At 41.2% G+C, this 22,425-nt stretch overlaps 1 protein-coding gene and 1 non-coding gene across 8 annotated transcripts in view; one reads left to right on the top strand and one right to left on the bottom strand.

Moving 5' to 3' along the window:
- The window catches only part of Fam193a (family with sequence similarity 193 member A), a 123,610-nt gene that overhangs the window by 17,910 nt on the left and 83,275 nt on the right, over window positions 1-22,425 (top strand). The gene's annotated exons all lie outside the window — the stretch shown is intronic.
- On the bottom strand, window positions 11,103-11,203 carry LOC121821050 (small nucleolar RNA U13). Its single transcript, XR_006061750.1, has one exon. It is a non-coding gene; the product is annotated as a small nucleolar RNA U13 (small nucleolar RNA).

Genomic DNA, 22,425 nt, shown 5'->3' with positions numbered 1-22,425 from the left:
GGAGCTGAGATTTTACATGTTGATCTGTAGGGTAGGCAAGAGATTGATTGAGTGGGTAGGGAGAAGACCTAGGCCTGGCATGGGTTTTTGAAACCTCAAAGCCCACTCCCATGGACACACTTCCTCCAAAAAGGACACACCCACTTTAACAAGGCCACAACTCCTAATTCTTCCCAAACTGTTTATCAACTGGGGACTACCACATGCAAATATATGAACCTATGGGGGCCATTTTCATTCAAACCATCACAGGGTGTTTTTTCATTATGTCCATAGATTCTGTTGTCTGCTTTTAGTTAAATTGGTTCTCAGGATAGAAGCTATGGGTTGAAGACACTGCTAGTAGTAAAAGCATGTGGAACACTGGCTCATTGTGTCAGAGCCCACACTTTTTTCACAAGCTGCTCATTAGCTGTGTGAAATTATGAAAACGATTTAAGTAAAACCAAGAATCTACTTTCAAGGATTATTTGAAGTATAGATTTTCATTGACTTTTTTTTTTTTGAGCTGAGGACCAAACCCAGGGCCTTGTGCTTTTGTGCTTGCTAAATCCCCAACCCTTAACTTTTTTTTTTTTTTTTTGAGACAGGGTTTCTCTGTGTAGTTTTGGTGCCTGTCCTGGATGTTGCTCTGTAGACCAGGCTGGCCTCAAACTCAAAGAGATATTCCTGGCTCTGTCTCCCGAGTGCTGGGATTAAAGGCATGAGCTATCACCACCTGGCCGGACTTTTGTTTTTCAAGATTTATTTATTTTTTTATGTGTACTGATGTTTTGTCTGCTTGTATGTCTGTGCACCGTGTGCATACAGGATTCATGGAGACTGGAAGAGGGTGTCATGTAAATGCTGGGAATCCAGCCTGGGTCCTCTAGAAGATTATTGTTATTATTATTAATTTTTTTTCAAGACAGGATTTTTCTGTGTAGCCTTGGCTGTCATGGAACTCAGTAGACTAGGCTGGTCTCGAACTCATGGAGCTCTGCCTGCTTTTGCCTCCCATTAAAGGCGTGGGCCACTACCACCCTGCTCACCCAGAGTTCTTAACTGCTGAGTCCCAACCCTCCCTAACAACCTTGAGAGATTAGGAAAGGAAAGTGTAGCATTTACCATTGGCAAAATGTTTAAAAATAAGCCCCCAGAAGTGAAATACCACCCATAACTTTTGCAACAGTATTAAAGTTATGTGTTACTCAGTCTAGTTACTAGACAAAGTTTTGTTAAAATGGCTCAAAGTTTCTGGCCTGTATTTCTGTTTGGTGGGGTTTGGTTGTAGAACCAGCTCTGACTGGTGAGCATAGGCAGAGAGCTGGGTGTCTACAACAGTTTTGAAAGATCTGCTGAACCCATCTCTGCTGAACTTCAAGAAAGGCATCCAGTACAGAAGTTTAGCTCTCTGCTATGAGTAGTAGAACTAGTGTGCAATATCTGTCATGCCTTTCCAGAACTGTGGGACACAGTGGCCACCTGTCATTGGGAAAAACTTTTTCAGCAAGGGCAGGAGTGGGCAAAGTGGCAGAAATAATGCATACAAACCATGTGGCAGCAACAGAAGTACATTATTTTGTCAGCAAACACTTTTGGAATACTCATAGAAACATTGGCAGAAGATTTGAAAACAAATGATTGAGAGGAAATCTTGGAAGAATTGCTTTGAGATGGTGAAGATAGGTGTTTACAAGAAGAGCCAGCCTGTGCTTTTTGCTTGATTCTGATTTATTTGTGTGTGAGAGTTAGAATATACAGATAGATTTTGAAGTAGTTTCTTTGATAAACAGGATTTTATGGCTCAAACTGGATATTTGTGGTGATGGTATGGCCATTAATTATCCTGTGTAGTTTCAGGAGGAGCAGCTGGCAAAGCTTATTCCCCAGTGAGACACAGGGATAGCAGTGTGTTGGATTGGGAGACCTTGAGGGAGTTTCAGTCTTTGTATTGTTTTGTAATGAGAGGAATGGGGACTCTTATCTGGCACGACATGGGTTTGCTGGTCATCTTGTGGCCAAATAAAGAATATTGCCTATTTTGAAGATGAGTTTTTCTTTTCCATAAAGATAATTCACCTAAAATTGCTTATTATTTCTAAGTGGTTGTTAGTAGAAAGCTACCCAGCAAGTTCAGTATATTTTCAAAAAATAAATACTTAAGCCCTCTCAAGGTGAAAGTGCCATTTTAGCTATGAGTAGAAAATTGCTTACTCAGAAACCTTGCTGTCTTGAGTATTTTGAAATGGATGTTTAGAATGGTCTCATGTATGTCTTTGCTAAGAATAATGTAAATAGTTACTGTGATGCACATTTATACTGGGAAATGAAGTTTTTCTGTCTGTTTAAAAGATTCTGTTGTTCAGTAGGGTTTTGAATCTTTCTGTTAAAATGCTAAAATGTGACACCTTCAGGTTACTGTGTAAGAAAGAACAAGGATCTCTTGTGAAGATGTAAGCTCATTTTGCTGAATTTCAACAAAAATCCTTGCGTAATGGAGGGATGGTGTAGAAGAGCAATTGTCCTGAGTCAGTTAGTGCAGCCAGTGATAGATACCTTCCATTTAGCTCTATATGTTTTTAGAGGGACTGTTGTTTTCGGCAGATGCTGCCAGTAAAAGCTGACTCATTAAATTTGGCCTGCTCCCAATATCTGTTACCCCTCTTTTCTTCTCTCTTCTTAAATTTTTCTCATTGTATTATTGTGTATGGAGAGAGGGGCACATGTGTCACAGCACGGAAGACAGCTTAAAGGACTTAGTTCTCTCTTTTAACTATTTGGGTCCTGATTAAACTCAGGTTGTCAGGCTTGGCAACAAGCACCTTTATTTTCTGAGCCATCTCCTCTCCTCACTTACACTGAGCATGTGCTCTACCATTGACTATAGCACCAAATCTAGTTTGTATATATTTTTTATTATACATAAATCATGCTCTGTATTAGTGTGGAAAATACAGGTACTCTTAAGGATTCCCTTTCTATTCATCTTAGTGCACAGTCTGTTATAAGCCTGTATATGTGTGAGCTAAGTCCTCCTGATGGTTCCTTGTAGAATTCTTTTGTCTGGGTGCCTCCTTGCCTTTCTGCTCAGTCCCATTTGTCCTTGGGCCTGGGCTTCCTTACAGTGGCATAGAGGCAGACTTCCAGGAACACCTGTCCATTCCCACCCTTGTCTACTCTCTGACTCTTGAATCCTCAGCATCTTCATGGCCTGGCTTGATGCTGTGTGTTCTGATCCTCTTCACCAATGAGCACCTTTGCTCTACCTACATATTAATGTATTGTTCTTTATGAATGCAGAAAATAAGGCATATTGTTTTTCATGACTATTAAATTAATTTCCAGTTAGCATAAAAAATGGGTTTTATTATGACACTGTCTTCTTACTCATTTATCATTATACTTGGTTTGTGTCCCTCCTTTTCCTTATCCCTTTCCCCCTTTTTTATGGTTCCCCTCTCTTTCCCAAATAGCCTCCTTATCTGTTTTTCATGTTATTTGTTATAAGCCATTGAGTATTGAATGAATTAAATGAGATAAAGAATTAGATTTTTTTTTTTCGTTTTCAAGATGGGGTTTCTCTATGTAGTTCTGGTGGTCCTTGAACTCACTCTGTAGACCAGGCTGGCCTTGAACTCATAGGGATCAGCCTGCCCCCACTTTCCAAGTGCTGGGATTAAAAAGCTTCTGCCACCACCACCCTGTAAGAATTAGAGGTTTTTAAAGAAGTTTCTGAAAGTTAAAGAATTATATTTGAAGGGTAGACATATTCTATTGTGTGAATTTAAGAGTTCATCAATTTATTTGTGATTTTTTTTTTTCAGTTATACTGACCTGGAAGATCTTATAAAATATGCAAGGCCAGCATGTGAGGTGTGTGTGTTCTTACCATGATGACCAGAATTTTAAGGCATGCCATGACTTTGCCCTTAGAAAATGTTCCAGGCGCCAGATGGTGGTGGCACACACCTTTAATCCCAGCACTCCGAAGGCAGAGGCAGGTGGATCTCTGTGAGTTTGAGGCCAGCCTGGGCTACAGAGTGAGTTCCAGGAAGGGTGCAAAACTACACAGAGAAACACGGTGTCGAAAAACCAAAGGAAAGCAAGAAAACGTTCCAGGCAAGCTGGATGCAGGGAGGAGACAGGTAGCCAGCTGTAGTCCAAAAATGTAATGGAAGAGCATTAGTTTATATGTCTTTCATGATGAGGATTAGTTACTGATTAAGAGGTAATTACTGATTGTTGTTTGAGAGAATCTCATTTAGCATTTAGCCCATGGTGCTTCATACTGCCTATGTACCTGAGGTTGGCTTTGAACTCTTGTTTAGCCTTGAACTCATAGAGATCTTCTTGCCTCTACCTTCAAAGTGCTAGGATTAAAGGCATGCTCTACTACTGTACGGCCTGGCTTTGAACTCTTAAACTCCTAGGTTTATATGGTATGTTACCACACCTGGCTTAATTATATGTTTCTAATTAAAAATATTTTTGTTATTTATTTATATGTATGTAGATGTAACCAACCGTCTTATTAAAATAAGAAACAAAACCAATGTAAAAGAGAAAGCCAAGAGGTCAGAGCTCAGAGCTAAAATCTTACCTCCTGCAGTGCTCCTAGCTTCCCCGAAAGAGAGCTACTTCCTGTGTGTCTGTCTTTAAATAGTCTTTCTGTTCTGCCTCCTCATTGGTTGTAAACCCAACCACATGACTGCCTCGTCACTGCCTGTAAGTACAGCCCTTCAGGTCTTAAAGGCATATGTCTCCAATGCTGGCTGTATCTCTGAACACACAGATCTACCTAGCTCTTCTACCAAGTGCTGGGATTAAAGGCATACGCCGCCGCGGCGCTCTTGCTATGGCTCTAATAGCTCTGACCCCCTGGGCAACTTTATTTATTAACATATAATGAAAATCACATTTCAGTACAAATAAAATACCACCATATATGTATATGTAAGTATATATGTACATATGCCTGATTAGGTCAGAGGCATCCCCTGAAGATGGAGTTACAGGTAGTTGTAAGCTGCCTGATGTGGGTGCTGGGAATTGAGCTCAGGAACTCAGGTCTTCTACAAAAACAGTACATGTTCTTAAACTACTGAGCCATCTCTCTAGCCCCACTTACATATTTCTTAAAGAGCTGTTGAGGCTTTTTACTTGCTATATAGACCAGGCTCTCCGTAAATTCAGAGATCTACCTGTCTCAATCTCTTGAGTACTGAAATTAAAGACATGAGCTACCATGCTCTGCTCTGCTCTGCCCTCCTCTGTCTTAACCTCTCCTCCCCCTATTCTGAGACAAGGTTCGGTTTTATATCCCAGGCTGGCTTTGAAAGTCTCCTCCTGTCTCAGCTTTCTGAGTGCAGGGATTCCAGGTATGTGCCACTATGCCTGTCCATTTTCATAGTTAATTTCAAAAGGTCGTGATGGACCATTGAGAATGTCAGTAGTATATTGTATAAAATAAGTTAATTACATAACTTCATATTTAGTGGAACAGTGGGGTATGTAGCTGAAGTTTTCCTGTATCCTACCTGGCCCACGGTCAGGACAAATCTCTCTTACCCACCAGTCCTGCAGCTCCTCAAACCCAAGTAAACACACGGAGGCTTATATTAATTAAACTGCTTAGCCATTAGCTTTGTAAGGCCTATCATTGACTAGCTCTTACATGTAAACTAACCCATAGTTCTTATTTATGTTTAGCCATGTGGCTTGGTACCTTTTCCCAGTTCTGCCTTTACATCTTGCTTCTTCTGTGTCTGGCTGTTGACTCCTGACTCAGAATTCTCCTTTCTCTTGTCCCTCCTATATATACTTCCTGCCTGGCTACTGGTCAATCAGCACTTTATTTATTAACCAATCAGAGCAACACATTCACAGCATACAGAGTGATATCCACAGCAGGGGTAAATTAACCTAAAGCGATGGCTTTGTGATACATGCATAAAACATATAGATGCAGATACAGAGTAGGTAAGGTAGTCATAGTAGAACTCAGTAAATATTTTTGGTTTTTCGAGACAGGGTTTCTCTTAGTAACAATCCTGGTTATCCTAGAACTCGCTTTGTAGTTTGGCCTTGAACTCACTGAGATCTGCTTGCTTCTGTGTCCCTTCCAAGTGCTAAGATTAATGGCATGTGCCACCAATGCCCAGCTCTCAGTGAATATTGTCATGTGCCATTCATGAATCTGTGACTTCAAGGAATTTATATAGTTGCTGATTATTTCATGAAAACTAAAGTTACACTGAGGGCTGAGCACTGGCATTGATTAATCATGTCTGCCTTTTAACATTTCCTTGGGGGAGGAGTTATTGGGCTGTCTGGACTAGGATCCAGTTTTAGGCCTCCTGACTAAAGTGTAACACCCCTATCCATGTCCTGGCCCCATTCTCCCAAGTACAGGAGTAGTACTAAAGGCAGAGGACAAGGAAGGAAAAAGGAGCTGATCCTGAATTATTTCATTTTCTCCTGTGGCACCCTTTGCCCAAGATGAAGAAAGCAAGGGGAAAGGGTTTTCATTTTACTTGAAAATGGAAGGAACATATTACATTCTCTTTGCTCTCTTCAGGCAAGTTATGTATGTGTTGCTCTGTGTATGCATGTGTGTGCACTGGTGCATTTATGCTCCCCCTCCCACACTATGTGTATGTAATGTGTCCAGAGATAGGATAGATCCTTGATATTTGCTGGCAGCCAGTCTGTCTGAATCAGTGAACTCTTTAGTTCAGTGCGAGACTCAAGGAATAAGGTGGAGAACAATAGAAGACACATGGCATTGATCTTCATCCACTACATGAACTCAGAAGTATACACAAAGGGAACACATATATGATGTTCCCTCCCATCCCCAATGAAAGCAGTGATTGATTGGAAAGGTAGTAAACAGCCCTCAGAACAATATAAGCTCCAGAGTAGTAAGTGGGTGGTAGAAAAAGTCCCTAGAGAGGTAAGAGCGAGAAATCATTAGGGTGGTGCTTGAAGCATCAAGCTTCTTGGACTACATTGTCCCAGCTCATAGTTTTGGTCTGTATTAGCCAGCTTGATGGTTTCATGGCACTGAACTTGCCTCTAGTAATAAGCCATTGATGTAGTGTTGCCTAAATGTGTGGAGGATGTAAGCTTAAAAACTTGATGTCACAGTAGATGGATACCAGGTTCAGGCACTCCAAGATGGTGTTAGCATGCTTAAAGCACTCAAACTGGTGCTGAAGTGGGTCCAGTTATTGGAGAAGGCAGTTGCCTTACAAAGCAGTCTCATGATGGCAATATTCAGTCCGAACTTACATTTCAGTGTCATATGTCTAGGATGTTTTGATGCTAAGACAATTAACCTTCATTCAGCTTATCAAGTGAAAGCTTTCTTGATGCTTGGGGACACTATATTTCTGTAAGATGGCCTCTCATTAATTCTAGCCTGAAAATTCTGGTATTCTTTGGTCTAGGTTTGATTTTGCTTTCTGGATCAATTTCAGGCTTGCTAGTAATCCAATTAAAAGGTTTTCTTGGTAGGGCCTAGAGAGATGGCTTAGTAGTTAAGAGCACATGTTGCTCTTGGAGAGGACTGGGGTTTGATTCCCAGTTTTCACCTAGTGGCTCACAATCATCTGTAATTCCAGTTCCAATAAATCTGATGCCTTCTGATCTCTATGGGTACCACACACATGGGGCACATACATACCTTCAGGCAAAACACTCATACATATATTTCACATGTGAAATAAATCTCTAAAAATTTTTAAAATAAGTTTTTGTTGTTTCGTTTGGATCTTATTTGTTATTTTGTCTTTCAGAGCTGAAGATTGAACTCAGAGCCTTGCACTTGCTAGACAAGTGCTCTGCCACTGAGCTCAATCCCTAACCCCAAGATGGGATCTTATTTGTAGCCCTGCCTGGCCTAGAACTTGCTGTGGGATGTTCTGTATGCTGTGAATGTGTTGTTTTGATTGGTTGATAAATAAAAAGCTGATTGGCCAGTAGCTAGGCAGGAAGTATGGATGGATAAGCAGACAAGGAGAATTCTGGGAAGAGGAAGGCAGAGTCAGGAGACGCCAGCCTGCCCTCCAGGGAGCGGCATGTAATGGCACACAGGTAAAACCACGGAACACGTGGTGACATATAGATGAACAGAAATGAGCTAGTCAGTAGGAAGCCTGAGCTAATGGCTGAGCAGTTTTAATTAATATAAGCCTCTGTGTGTTTACTTGGGTCTGAGAGCCTGTGGACCAGGCAGGACACAGGAAAACTTCCAGCTTATAAGAACTCACTATATAAGTATGTTAAGCAATCCTTCTCTCTCAGCCTCCTGAGTGCTGGGGTTACAGTCATATACAAATTTTGTTTTGCTTTAAATTAAAACTTCATTAATGGAACCACCATGCCTTTCAATAGTCTCACTGTTGTTTATAGTAGCAAAGTTAAAGAAACCTTTTGCTTTTCAAATCTTACTACATAGCCCAAGTTGTTCTTATTGCTCACTGTAATCCTCCTGTTTCAGCCTTCTAAGTGCTGAGATTATTGGTATAAGCCATCACACTCAGGAAATAGTGTTGTTAAGATTTATTTATTTTGTATACAATGTTGTGCCTGCGAGTATGCCTGCAGGCCAGAAGAGGGCACCAGATCTCATTATGGATGGTTGTGAGCCACCATGTGGTTGCTGGGAATTGAACTCAGGACCTCTGTAAGAACAGCCAGTGAGTACTCTTAACCTCTGAGCCATCTCTCCATTCCCTGAAAATAGTGTTTTGAAGAGATACTTTGCTTCAGTGTGACATAGCCAGAATATAGAGTCTACCTAAATGTCAGTCAGCAAATGCATAAAGGAAATATGGAACATAGACGCTGGGTTCTGTTCAACACCCCTGCCCCAAGATAAAATCTGTTATTTACTATAGGTCTAGGCAGAGAAAGGCAAGCTCCACACAATCCCAGTCTTGGGTTTGTTTGATTTTTGTTTTTCAAGACAGGGTTTCTCTGTGTAGCCCTGGCCATCCTGGAATTTGCTTTGTAGACCAGGCTGACTTTAAACTCAGAAATCGACCTTCTTCTGCCTCTTGAGTGCTGGGATTAATGGTGTGCGCTGCTGCCACTATCACCACCACCTGGCCATGATCCCAGTCTCATGTGAAACCCAATGCAGTTAATCACACAGACATTGAAAACAGAGGCTGGGGAGAGTAAGGAGGAGAGGAGGTTGAAAGTTGCTACCAATCCAAGTTAGTCGGAATAAGTTTTGGGGTTCTGTTTCCACAAAAAGATAGCTACAGAGAGCAGTAATGTACTGTATATTTCAAGAAAGTCAGAAAAGTATCATTTTTGTATTTTATTTTTCAGACTGGTTTCAAACTATGTCAGTGGTTCTCAACCTGTGGGTTGCGACCCCTTGTGAACAAAGCTTTTCACCTGGGTCACTTAAGACTATCCTGAATATCAGATAATTTACATTGCTATTTGTAACAGTAGGAAAATTACAGTTATGAAGCAGCAGTGAAAAAAATTTTATGGTTGGGGGGTCACCATAACAAGAGGAACTGTATTAAAGGCTTGCAGCATTAGGAAGGTTGAGAACCACTGCTCTATGTAGTTGACTCTGGCCTTGAACCCTGGTCCTCTGACACCTGACAAGTGCTGAAATTACAAACTTGTAGCACTATATCACACTCTAGAGACAGGACTTCCCCAGTGCTTTTTTTCTTTTGTTTTGTTTTTTGAGACAGAGTTTCTCTGTTTAGCCCTGGGTATCCTGGAACTCACTGTGTAGACCAGGCTGGTCTCGAATTCACAGAGATCTGCCTGTCTCTGTCTCCTGAGTTCTGGGGTTAAAGGCCGTATGCCACCACCACCTGGCCTATTCCTTTTTTCACTTCTTTCTTTCCTTCCATCCTTTGTCTTTTTTCCCTTGGATGTTTTTTTTTTTTTTAAGAATCTTGGGATCAAAAGGGCCTTTTGTATTCTAAGCAAGAACTACATCTCCAGTCCTAAAAGGACTTGAGATAAAGTAAACAATATATACTTGATATACCATCTACTGAAGCATCACAATGTATACCATCTACTACTTACTGAATATCACAGTGTATGTCATCTACTAAAATACCACACGGTGTTTACTTTCTATTAAAACAACACATGGTGTGTACAGTAAATGTATACAGTGTTTTTAAGGATTGGGCATGTAGTCAGTTGTACAGCATTTGCAAATGGGAACCTTGAGTTGGGTCCACAACAGAGGAAAAACATTAAAAACACTAATTCTAACTGGTTGTGGTGATGCATACCTATAAGACCAGTATGCAGGAGACTGAGGCATGATAGTTTGCTGCAAGTTTGAGATCCTAGGCTTGGCTTCATGTTAAGGTACAATCTGAAACAGTTTTTTTTTTAATTATTTATTTTTATTTTGTGTGCATTTGTGTTTTGCCTGCATGTCTGTGTGAGGGTCTCAGATCTTGGGAGTTACAGACAGTTGTGAGCTGCCATTTGAGTGGTAGGAATTGACCCAGGTCCTCTGGAAGAGCAGCCACTGCCCTTAACCTCTGAGCCATTTCTCCAGCCCCAGAACAGTTTCATTCACTTCATTTTTGTCATCATGCTGATCTTATGTGGTATGTGTTCCTGGACTTGTTCTGTGAGTGCTAGGGATCTGAACTTGGGTTCTCATGTTTGTGTGGCAAATACTTTACCAGCGGAGTTGTTTTTTCTAGCCCTGCATTTTGTCAGTTAAAAAAAAAAATGATTTATTGGCCAGGCAGTGGTGGTACATGCTTTTAATCCCAGCCCTTGAATTCCATTGAATTCCAGGACAGCCAGGACTGTTATGCAGAGAAAGCCTGTCTCAAAAAACCTACATACACACATATTTGCGCATATGTGTATTTTTCCTACATTTATGTCTGTGTACCACATGTGTGCATTGCACACAGAGGCTAGAAGAAGGCCTGAAATACCCCTAAGAACTTGTAGGTACAGGTGGTTGTAAACCATCATGTGAATGCTGGAAACAGAACCCAGGTCCTCTACAAGAGTGGCTAATGCTGTTAACAGGTGAGCCATCTCTCCAGCCCCATATTTTGTCATTTTAATGGTAATAAGTAGCAACCTTTTTTTCCCCATGTCAGATGGAAAATGTAATATCAATAATGAGGGTTGAAGGAGGCGTGTGATACATAGTGGTGTAAACACCTAATAATCACACTTAAGAACTGAAAAGGATGGGAAGTAGTGGCCATTTTGACTGGTGATTACTATGCTCTAGTGTCTATTTCTAATTCAGACTCGGCATTTAAGCTCATAACCTACAGTATCTCAGCATCTTGTTTGGTTCTCTGGCAAGCCTGAGTAGATTTTTAAAACTACATTCATAAGTGAATGAAGAAACAGGCCAAGAAGGGCTAAGCACTTGCTGGAGGGTGAAGAATAGGTAGTGAGTGTCAACCAATGTTGTACTCTTTTATTCCAAGTGTTTAAATTATGAGCAACCATAATTTTCAGTAACAGTGTTTTCAGAGCTTATGAAATGCCTGTTTCTTAAAAGAATGTCTTCTACAAGGGAAAAGAGACTTTTCAAGGTTGCACATGGCCTGTTGGGAGATGGAGTTAGAATTGAAATTTAGGGTTTTTTGTTTTTGTTTTGTTTTTTTCAAACAGGGTTTTGCTGTGTAGCTTTGGAGCCTGTCCTGGAACTCACTCTGTAGACCAGACTGACCTCAAGCTCACAGAGATCCACCTGCCTTTGCCTTCCAAGTGCTGGGATTAAAGGCATGCATCACCACCACCCGGCAAAATTCAGCTTTTCTAACTGCTGAGTTCCAGGCTCTCATGGAGCTGTTGTGCAGTTTCCTCCTTGACTACTAACATTCAGACTGTTAGTTTCCCCTCAGTGGTGACTTACACTGACATATGAGAAGCATTCTGCTAGTCTGCGGTTGTTTATTTATTCCAATACAGTCTTGATTTTGTAGACATTATATTTAGAAACGTGTAGGTACAAATACAGAACTCATGCTGACTAAATTTTGTTGGGCGAGGGACATATGGTTCTGGGGTAATGTTTTGTTATTTTCTTCTTCATTCTGTTTTATAACAAATTCAGATGATTCAGACGGTTGGAACATTTATCAGCACCAGTGTTACTAATCTGAGAAGACACATCAACATTATAGAAAGGAGCTTAGTTTAGAAAAGACATTTTCAAACAAAATCCACTATTTAGGATTCTACCTGTTTTGTGCTCTTTTCATGCTTCACTATTGCCATAGTTGGTAATTTTTCTTGTTGGGTTACTTTGTGGGTACACTTCAGAGTTTTATTCCTAGACATGTAGTTCTTAATGAGTAGTCTGTAACTTCAGCTATTCTGGTCTACACTACAACTTTGCTTTTTAGCTATTGGTTCAGAGGCATGAATCCACATGGTCAGGCCCATTGTCAGCTGCTTGATGTTGCTATTTGCTTATTGGATATAAAGACTTCTAAACTGTTAGAACCCCAAATTGTAGGCTTGGGAAGGAGATTTTCTTCTGGAATGTTCGTTAACCTTAGCAGTGAGAGATGATACTTTCATTTAAAGTTTAAATTTTAAGCACTTCTTTTTCAAATTTTCTATCTAACCATAGGAGAACAATTATCATGTATTGGTCATTTATATAGAATATTGGCTGTAGGGCTGGCTCATAGGTTGAGAGCAAGGGCTGCTCTGCCAGAGGTCCTGAGTTCAATTCCCAGCAACTACATGGTAGCTCACAACCATCTGTAAAGAGATCTGGTGCTCTCTTCTTGCCTGTAGGCATGCATGCAAGTAGAACACGGTATTCATAATAAATAAATAAATAAAAAAGAGCCGGGCGGTGGTGGCGCACGCCTTTAATCCCAGCACTCGGGAGGCAGAGCCAGGCGGATCGCTGTGAGTTCGAGGCCAGCCTGGGCTACCAAGTGAGTTCCAGGAAAGGCGCAAAGCTACACAGAGAAACCCTGTCTCGAAAAACCAAAAAAAAAAAAAAAAAAAAAAAAAAAAAAAAAAAAAAAAAAAAAAAAAAAAAAGAATACTGGCTATGTCTAGTGGGACTGTCCTATACCAGAGGTTTCCTATCCGGTGCTGTGGGTCTTCAGCAGGCCATCACACAATTTTACTTACTTACTTGCTTATTTATTTATTGTGAACTGAAGCTTCTTATTTATGTATTTATTTATATATTTATTTATTCACTCACCTACTTACCAGTTCATTCATTCATTCATTCATTCATTCATTCATAGTGAACTGAAGCTTCCTGTCCCTATTGCCAGGTCGCAGATAACCTACTCAGAGGCTGAATATGAATTATAAATGCTCGTCTGATAGCTCAAGCTTATTAATAACTAGCTTTACATTTTAAGTTAACCCATATTCCTTATTTACGCTCTGCCATGACCCATATTCCTTATTTATGCTCTGCCATGTGACAGTACCTTTATTAGCATGGCACATTTATTTCCTGCTCTGTGTCTGGCTGGTGATTTCTGGCTCCATCCTTCTTGCTATCATCCTTAGTTTGATCACCCCACTATACTTCCTGCCTGGCTACAGGCCAATCAGCATTTTATTAAACTAATTCAGGTGACCAATCTTAACAGTGTACAAGAGGATTATTCTACAGTATTTCCCCCTTTTTGTCTACTTGAAAAAAAGGAAGGTTTTATCTTTTTTTTTTTTTTTTTTTTTTTTTTTGGTTTTTCGAGACAGGGTTTCTCTGTGTAGCTTTGCGCCTTTCCTGGAACTCACTTGGTAGCCCAGGCTGGCCTCGAACTCACAGAGATCCGCCTGGCTCTGCCTCCCGAGTGCTGGGATTAAAGGCGTGCGCCACCACCGCCCGGCTAAAGGAAGGTTTTATCTTTAACATAGTACTGTTATACACAACAAAAAACAGTTATCAGTTAAGAATTACAGTTACAATATCCAGTCTATTTGTGTTTGGCAAAATTAGAGAACATGCTCTATTATCTATCTTATCGTTATGAGACCAAAGTTTTGTATCTGTTTTTACTTTCTATCCTGACTTGCATTACCAATCTTTTTTTGGTTTTTTTGAGACAGGGTTTCTCTGTGTAGCTTTGCGCCTTTCCTGGATCTTGCTCTGTAGACCAGGCTGGCCTCAAACTCACAAAGATCTGCCTGCCTCTGTCTCCCAAGTGCTGAGATTAAAAGCTAGGCTCACAACCAAAAATAAAACTATCTTTTTATGTCTCTGGACTTTATACACTTTACACCTCTTTTGTGAATTTCTTTTCTGAATTTGTTAACAAGGAAAACTATAACTATAGCTATCTAGTCTTCAACTCCACCAGAGATCCTAGAAGTATGAAGTGTTACCTAATGACAGGGACATCAGGGTGCCTGGACAGTCACCCAAAGTTTCTCTGTAATGTCAGGGCATCCAATTCTGGCCTACAGGCCTAGTATATCTGACAGACTTTCCTGTGAAGCAGGGAATTTTTTTTTTTTTAATTAAGAAATTTTTTTCATTCATTTTACACACCAATCAAAGATCCCTCTCTTCCTGCCCTCCCAGCTCCTCCCCCCCCAACCCACCTCCCACTCCCCCCACAAGAAAGCAAGGCCTCCCATGGAGAGGCACTTCCCATAGAGGCAAATACAAGCCCTTCCCCCTGCCTCACGGCTGCACAAGGTGTCCCATCATAAGTAGTGGGCTCCAAAAGCCCCTGTAGTTGAAAGTTTTCCTGGTCCTGCCTGGCTCCTGCAGCCCCACGGTCCGCAGCTGCTCAGACCCAAGTAAACACACAGAGGCTTATATTAATTAAAACTGCTTGGCCATTACCTCAGGCCTGCCACTGACTAGCTCTTACACTTAAACTTAGCCCATTTTTGTTAATCTATATGTCGCCATTTGTTCTGTGGCTTTACTTATGTGCCATTACATGCTGTTCCCTGGACAGTGGGCTGGTGTCTCCTCACTCAGCCTTTCTCTTCCCAGAATTTTCCTTGTCTGCTTATCCTGCTTATACATCCTGTCTGGCTACTGGCCAATCAGCGTTTTATTAAACCAGTGTACAAAAACATTATCCCACAGCAAGCCCCCTCATGCACCAGGGATGGATTCTGATTCTACCGCCAGAGGTCACCCCAAGCAGATCAAGCTACACAATTGTCTCACCATGCAGAGGACCTAGTCCAGTTCCATGCAGGCTCCACAGCCCTTGATCCAACTCTTATGAGTTTCTCACTAGATTGGTTTGGTTGTCTCTGCAGGTTACCCCATCATGATCCTGATGCATTTGCTCATAGAATCCCTCCTCTCTCCCTCCGACTGGACTCCTGGAGCTCTGCCTGGTGTTTGGCTGTGGATCTCTGCATCTGCCTCCATCAGTCATTGGAGTTCAGTTCAGGCACCCTCTTCACTATTTCTAGTAGTCCAAGCTGGGGTCATCCTTGGGGATTCCTGGCAACTTCCCTAGCAACAGGTTTCTCTCTATTTCCATGATATCTCCTTCCATCATGGTATCTCTCTCATGAAGCAGGGAATTTTGAAGTACTTTCCTACATTATCTTGTCAAAGTTCAGCAGTCACCTTTCTTGTGTCCTGCTGGTCCAGTTTGGACAGTAACTGTCAGCAGTTGAAGCATGGCTAGCTTTTGCCATAAAGAAAACAAACTCCATATGGAGTTTCTTTGATGCCCATCATCCTCTTTGAAGTAATTGGTGCTGCCAGGAGCAGACATGTCTCACTGTTGAGAAAAGTCTTAAGTTCTTAAAACATTTTAAATGCTATATTCTGTAGGTCTTTGAAGTGTTTGAAGATTGCCTATCTGAAATAATCTCTATATGACCATGAAAACCTGACATGACTATGAGTTTGCTATTATAGATGACTATTAATCTGTATTTCTTTATTATATATATAATTGAACTGCATAAACATAATATCGTAAGAATAGAAATAAACATACACTATAACAAAATTAACTTTAAATTTGTATCAATAAACCAAAATCCATATCAATGTAAAATATGTATGATTAATTGTTGTTGTTGCTTTTTGGATTAAAGTAGACTCAATATTTTACCCTTTTATCCTATCATTTCTATATCCCCCCTTTTTCTTTTCAGAACTTGATCCCTGAATCTAATCTCTGTAGATGTAACCAATCGTCTTATTAAAATAAGAAACACAGAGCCAATGTAAAAGAGAAAGCCGAGAGGTCAGAGCTCAGAGATAAAATCTTACCTCCTGCAGTGCTCCTAGCTTCCCCGAGAGAGCTTCTTCCTGTTTGTCTGTCTTTAAATAGTCTTTCTGTTCTGCCTTCTCATTGGTTGTAAACCCAACCACATGACTGCCTTGTCACTGCCTGTAAGTACCGCCCTCCAGGTCTTAAAGGCGTATGTCTCCAATACTGGCTGTATCCCTGAACACACAGAAATCTACCTAGCTCTTCTAATCACCACACTCTTGCTATGGCTCTAATAGCTCTGACCCCAGGGCAACTTTATTAACATAAAATTAAAATCACATTTCAGTACAAATAAAAGATCACCATAAATCTCCTTTGTTTAGCTTGTTTTCTGGCCATTACCAATAACAACTTATAACCAACCCCAGTTAAATTGGGAATGTGGGCATAATTTTCTAGACTACTTTCTGTTGATTGGTGAGCGCTGGTAATATTTGAGGGACCCTGAGAAAATCCAGAATTATGGTCAAGTACTGACTGGAGTATTCTGTGAGGCTGGATCATCGCAGCCAGCAGCCTTGAAGCTATTCTTGATGCAAGATTCTGAGGAGCCTGTAACAGAGGCATTTTGAGATGCTGGATCACCTGGGTCATCCGTTTTCATTGGTGTCTGGTCCCCTTCCTCTGAAAATACATAAATTTTTAAAGATAACATACATAATCTGTATTAATATAAGTTAGATTGTGCATCATACGCTTTAGTCAAAGATGATTTCTTGTTATGTGTTTGAGCAGGTAAAATATGCATCACATGTCTTGCAGTTCTTCCAGGTTTATTTTTTTTTGTCTGTAGCCAGGATTTCAGGGGATCTTCCTTGCTCAAACCTGATTTTCTTTAACTCAGAATGAATTTGCTATGGAAACAAAAGCATAACCTCTTCTCCAAAGTAGCATTTTTTTAAACTTAAATTTTGAAGTCAAGACATTTTCAAAATATATAGGTTGGTTTAATCTAGCAGCATTTATAATCAAATGTCTCTTAGCAGCTCTTGCTCTTTCCTCTTCAGTCAAAAAACTCAAAAGACAACATAATATATGGTATCCAGACTCTGTGTATATTCCCTTTTTGTGGCATTATTTTAAAACTATTTTTTATGACTGTCTATTCTCGTTTTCTTTTCTCTCCCAAGACCATGTCTATTTTTAAGCATATTCTAACTTGTTTAGAGGTTTCTTTTGTCTGAATCTGTCTCTGTTGTGTATCCTCAACCTTTTTTTGACCACATGAGTCTTTAAAACTACTAAGTGGTTTGGCTAGGACCAAAGCAGGGCTTTGGTGGCTGGCTCTGCCCCATTTTTTGACTTTCTGAGAGCCTAGCTTTATGGCGGAGGTACTTGCAGGAGCCACATTTATCACCCCAACTCTGGGGAGTTTCTAGGTCCATGCTGCCACAGAGTAGTGTGCCACTGGCTGCTCATAAACACCCTATAAATGTTTGGTAGTAGTACCTCTTAAAAGAGCTGCCCATTTTTGCCACTAATGCTGAGTCAGGAAGTCATCTCTTAAAGGATTCTTGCCTCTGCTTGCCGCCAGCAAACAGAGCCTACTGGAAAAAAGACTATTACCAAGAAGCTGCATTTGACTCCAGTTTTGTGTGTTTAGAATCCTTTTTTAAGCTTTGTCAGGTTTTATGTGGAAATTTTGGCCATACATTGGTACACCATATGTAAACGGACATTTCTCTCCTACTCGCCAATTCTCAACCACTCAGAGGCTTATATTAATTGTAAATGCTTGTCTGATAGGTCAGGCTTTTTACTAACTAACTCCTACATTTTAAGTTAACCCATATTACTTTTTTGCACTCTGCCACATGACAGTACTTTTATTAGCATGATACATTGTAGATGTAACCAACCGTCTTACTAAAATAAGAAACACAGAACCAATGTAAAAGAGAAAGCTGAGACGTCAGAGCTCAGAGCTAAAATCTACCTCCTGCGGTGCTCCTACCTCCCCGATCTTTTGCTCCCTCCGCACCTGGCTGGAGATTTCTCTAACTTCCGTTCTTCCCAACATCCTTGGTTTGGTCACGCTGCCTATACTTCCTGCCTGGCTAACTGGCCAATCAGCATTTTATTTAAACTAATTCGAGTAACAAATTTTTACAGTCTACAAAAGGATTATTCCACAGCAATTTATGTATGTATGTATGTATATATGTATGTATGTATGTATGTATGTATTCATTCATTCATTCATTCATTCATTCATTCATTCATTCATTCATTCATTCATTCATTCGAGACAGGGCTTCATTGTGCATCCTTGACTGTCCTGGAACTTGCTCTGTAGACCAGGCTGGCCTCAAACTCAGAGATCTGCCATCTGCCTACCTCTGCATTCTAAATGCTAGGATCAGAGGTGTGAACCACTACTACCAGCTTCTTTTTTTTCAATGACTTTATTTTTATTATGTGTAGGCTGTGTGTCTGCATGTGGTTATGTGCACATGAGTGTGAGTGTCCATAGAGACCAGGTGTATCAATCCCCCAGAGCTTGAGTTACAAACATTTGTAAGCCACCTAATGTGGGTGCTGGGAACTGAACTCATGTCCTCTGGAAGAGGAGCAAGCGTGCTTACCTTCTGAGCCTCTACAATTTCCTTTTCTGATGCTTTCCTTTTTTATTTTGTACAGCTCTCTAGGGATTATGTACACATACATGCACACACACACTACCATGCCAGTTCATTCCACAATTTTCTAGATCCAGTTGGCTTCTTGGATGGACATGGGATAAAATAAGGTGCTTTCGGCCGGGCGTTGGTGGCGCACGCCTTTAATCCCAGCACTCGGGAGGCAGAGCCAGGCGGATCTCTGTGAGTTCGAGGCCAGCCTGGGCTACCAAGTGAGCTCCAGGAAAGGCGCAAAGCTACACAGAGAAACCCTGTCTCGAAAAACAAAAAAAAAAAAAAAACCACTCACTTCACTTTGACAGTAAAACAGACCCTTTGGTCTGTGCCATTGGAGCCATACAGGAAGTCTGTAGATCATGATATTTAGAAACAAATAGTGCACGGTGTGGACAATTAAAGCAGTCAAAAGAGTAAGAAAGGCACATTATATGTTATACATCGAGGTATTGTCAGGGTTTTGTATGTTATGTGTGTGTTTTGTTCAGGGTCTTACTGTTGTTGCCTATGTTGCTATATTATATATGCTTTCTTTCTGCCTCCCAAGTTGCTGGGATTGCAGGCAAATAGCTGTGATTATAAGCATATCCTACCTTACTCAACTATTATTACATTAAAGAATTATTATACTGTAATAGAGTCACTAGAAACAGGAAAGAATTCTCAAGGCTACTTTGGGCTAAGAGCCAGGAGCCAGATGTGGTGTTACCTACTTTTAATCTCAACACTTGGGAGTTTGAAGCCAGTTTGTGCTAAAGACTTTTTGGAGACAAAGTTTCTTTGTGTATGTAGACCTGGCCGTCCTGGAACTCAGAGATCAGCCTGCCTCTGTTTCCTGAGTGCTGGAATTAAAGGCACGTACCACCAACCGGCTAAAGACTATCTTTAAAACAAATACCAAGGGGTATATTTGAAAGGAGCCTTCTCCCCAAGGCTGGAGATCAGACCTGTGGTGAAGATAGAGTTATAGCCAGTAGGTTGGTCAGGGTTCCTGGGCCAGATCTGGTCCTCAGTCAGCACTAGAGTGGGGTACAAGAAAGCTGAGAGTGGTGGGTAGGTGTACAGCAGAAGAGCTGGTGCCCAGAACTGGCCAGGGCACAGCTGCTGGTTCAGCAGACTCCTTGGACAAGGACTTACTTTTATACATGATGTGGGCCCGGGCACTGCGTGGAATGAAGGTTAGCTAGTCTGTCAGTGCTGAGGGACCTTGGTAGGTGTAGGCATGGGTGGAGCTTAGGAGAAGGCAGGATACAGATTGGGATACAGATTTGTGTTCAGAAATTCTAGCTATACTGCTACTTACCAAGTCCAGAGCTAGAGAAAGCACATAAATTGTCAAATACTACAGAAGTTGTGTCCTTCACACACCTAGCTCAGAGAAAACGCAGTCTAAGCTCATCTGTGGAGACAACACAAGTGTGTTTTCCATTAGCCAGCTAGCACTGTGTCTTGCAGACTCTGAAAGGGAAGCCTTTCCTTCCTGTTATATCTCTCTAGCTCCCTCTACTGACAAGTCTTAATTAATTTTTTACTGGTAACATAATTATAGAGGGGCTTTGTTTTTTACCATGCTGCAAAAGTCAAAGCCATACATTTATTTATTTTGGTGTGTTTTTGTTTTTGTTTTTGTTTTGATACAGGGTTTCTCTGTGTAACCCTGGATGTCCTGGAACTTGCTTCTTAGATCAGACTGTCCTAGAACTCAGAGATCGGCTTTGCCTCTGTCTCCTGAGTGCTGGGATTAAAGTGTGCATCACTATGCCCAATATTTGCTCTTTAAGAATAGCTTATAGAGCTGGGTGGTGGTAGCACATACCTTTAATCCCAGCCCTTGGGAGGCAGAGGCAGGCCTTGTCTATAAAGTGAGTTCCAGGACAGCCAGGGCTACACAGAGAAACTCTGTCTCAAAACCAAAACAAAACAAAAAGAATAGTTTATAGAGTACCCTGTGAGAGGGAAGTAGACTGGACAATAACTAGAGTAGGATATTGTCTGCTTACTCCATGGAAGTTTATTGAGATGTAAGTCCAGGAATGTCAGTATTTATGAGACCTGGCTCTTTTCACTGAATAAGCAGAAAGAGTGGCTGAAGCCAAGAGGTGTTATGTCTGCAGCCAGCATGGAAAAATGTCAGCAGGAAGGTGTGCCAAATAGCAGTTCATTGCCTCTTGGCTCCACACTTACCCTTTGTTCTACATGTGACATTTGAAATGCACTCCACTGATGTCTCTTTTTGTCAGTAGTGGGTTTGTAGGACTAAAGTGGAAGGAGCCTCTGATCCCAGTTCCTCTGTGCCTTCTCTGCATTTCATTAGAATCACTTTGGCAACTTTATGGCAATTTTTTGGATGTGTTATATGGCTTCCCAGAAGAGTCCAACAGCACTTTCTATAGGCACTAGATTTTAACCAGCATTCTGGCCTCAAACTCCTGGGCTCAAGTGATCTTTCCGCCTGGTGTAAAAATTTTTTCTGATAAATTTTGCCAGGTCTGGTGACATAGGCTTGTATTCCCAGGATAGGGAAAATAAGGCAGATTCAAGGGTGGTAGCTGGACAAGTTTCATCATCTGCATTCTAAAAGATAGTTTTCTGCTAGCTCTCTTGTATTTGAGCAGATTCCCATTCTGGGGCTATAGCTGTCTGTTTCTAGTGATGTCTGAATCTTAGTAGGGCTGGAATTTCCCCACCCCCAAACACGGTTTCTCTGTGTAACCACTTTGGTGGTCCTGGAATTCACTCTCTAGACCAAGCTGGCCTTGAGACCACAGAGATCTGCCTGTGCCTGCCTCCTGAGTGCTGGGATTAAAGATGTACACCACCACTGCCTGGCAGGAACTTTTACAGGACCTGGGTTCAGATCTCAAGCACTTACATAAAATAACAAACCAAAACAGGTACAGTAGTATGTGCTGTAACACCAGTGCTGGGAGAGTAGAAACAGGCTGATAGATCTTGGGGGCTTCCTGGCCAGATAGTCTAGCTGAAGTGATGAGCTCTAGGCTCAGTGATAGAGTCTGTCTTAGGGCTAGCAGGATGGCCCAGTGGCCACAGGTACTTGCTGCCAAGTCTTACAACCTTAATTGTAAGGAGCCACATGGTAGAAAGATCAAACCAAATCTTGTAAATTGTCCTCTGACCTCCACACTTGTGCCATCTCACACACAGAGAACATAATAAAAATAAACAAGTAAATAAACAACCAAAACCTGTTTCACAAAAATAGAATGGGTACTGATAGAGGAAAACACCCAACTTCTGGCCTCTGCGTGTGCACACAAGGGAGAGTGCATCCTCATGTACACTTGCATGCTTAGGTACACATTTATCACATACACAGAACACTAATGTGAATAATTAGCACCAGATTTATTCTTGAACATTCTGCCTCAGGCCTACAGGTAGTGGCTGCTCCTGTGTTTACTCCTGTATCTACTGATCCTGTTCTTTACTAAGTATCAACTAACACCCTTTTAAAATGTTGTGTGGCCGGGTGGTGGCGGCGGCGACGCACACCTTTAATTCCAGCACTCGGGAGATAGAGCCAGAAGGATCTCTGTGAGTTCGAGGCTAGCCTG

The sequence above is a fragment of the Peromyscus maniculatus genome, chromosome 10 (genome assembly GCF_049852395.1).
Source record: "Peromyscus maniculatus bairdii isolate BWxNUB_F1_BW_parent chromosome 10, HU_Pman_BW_mat_3.1, whole genome shotgun sequence".
Classification (NCBI taxonomy): Eukaryota; Metazoa; Chordata; class Mammalia; order Rodentia; family Cricetidae; genus Peromyscus; species Peromyscus maniculatus.
The sequence above is the reverse complement of the archived record's forward strand: the minus strand, read 5'-3'. Positions and strand labels throughout refer to the sequence as shown.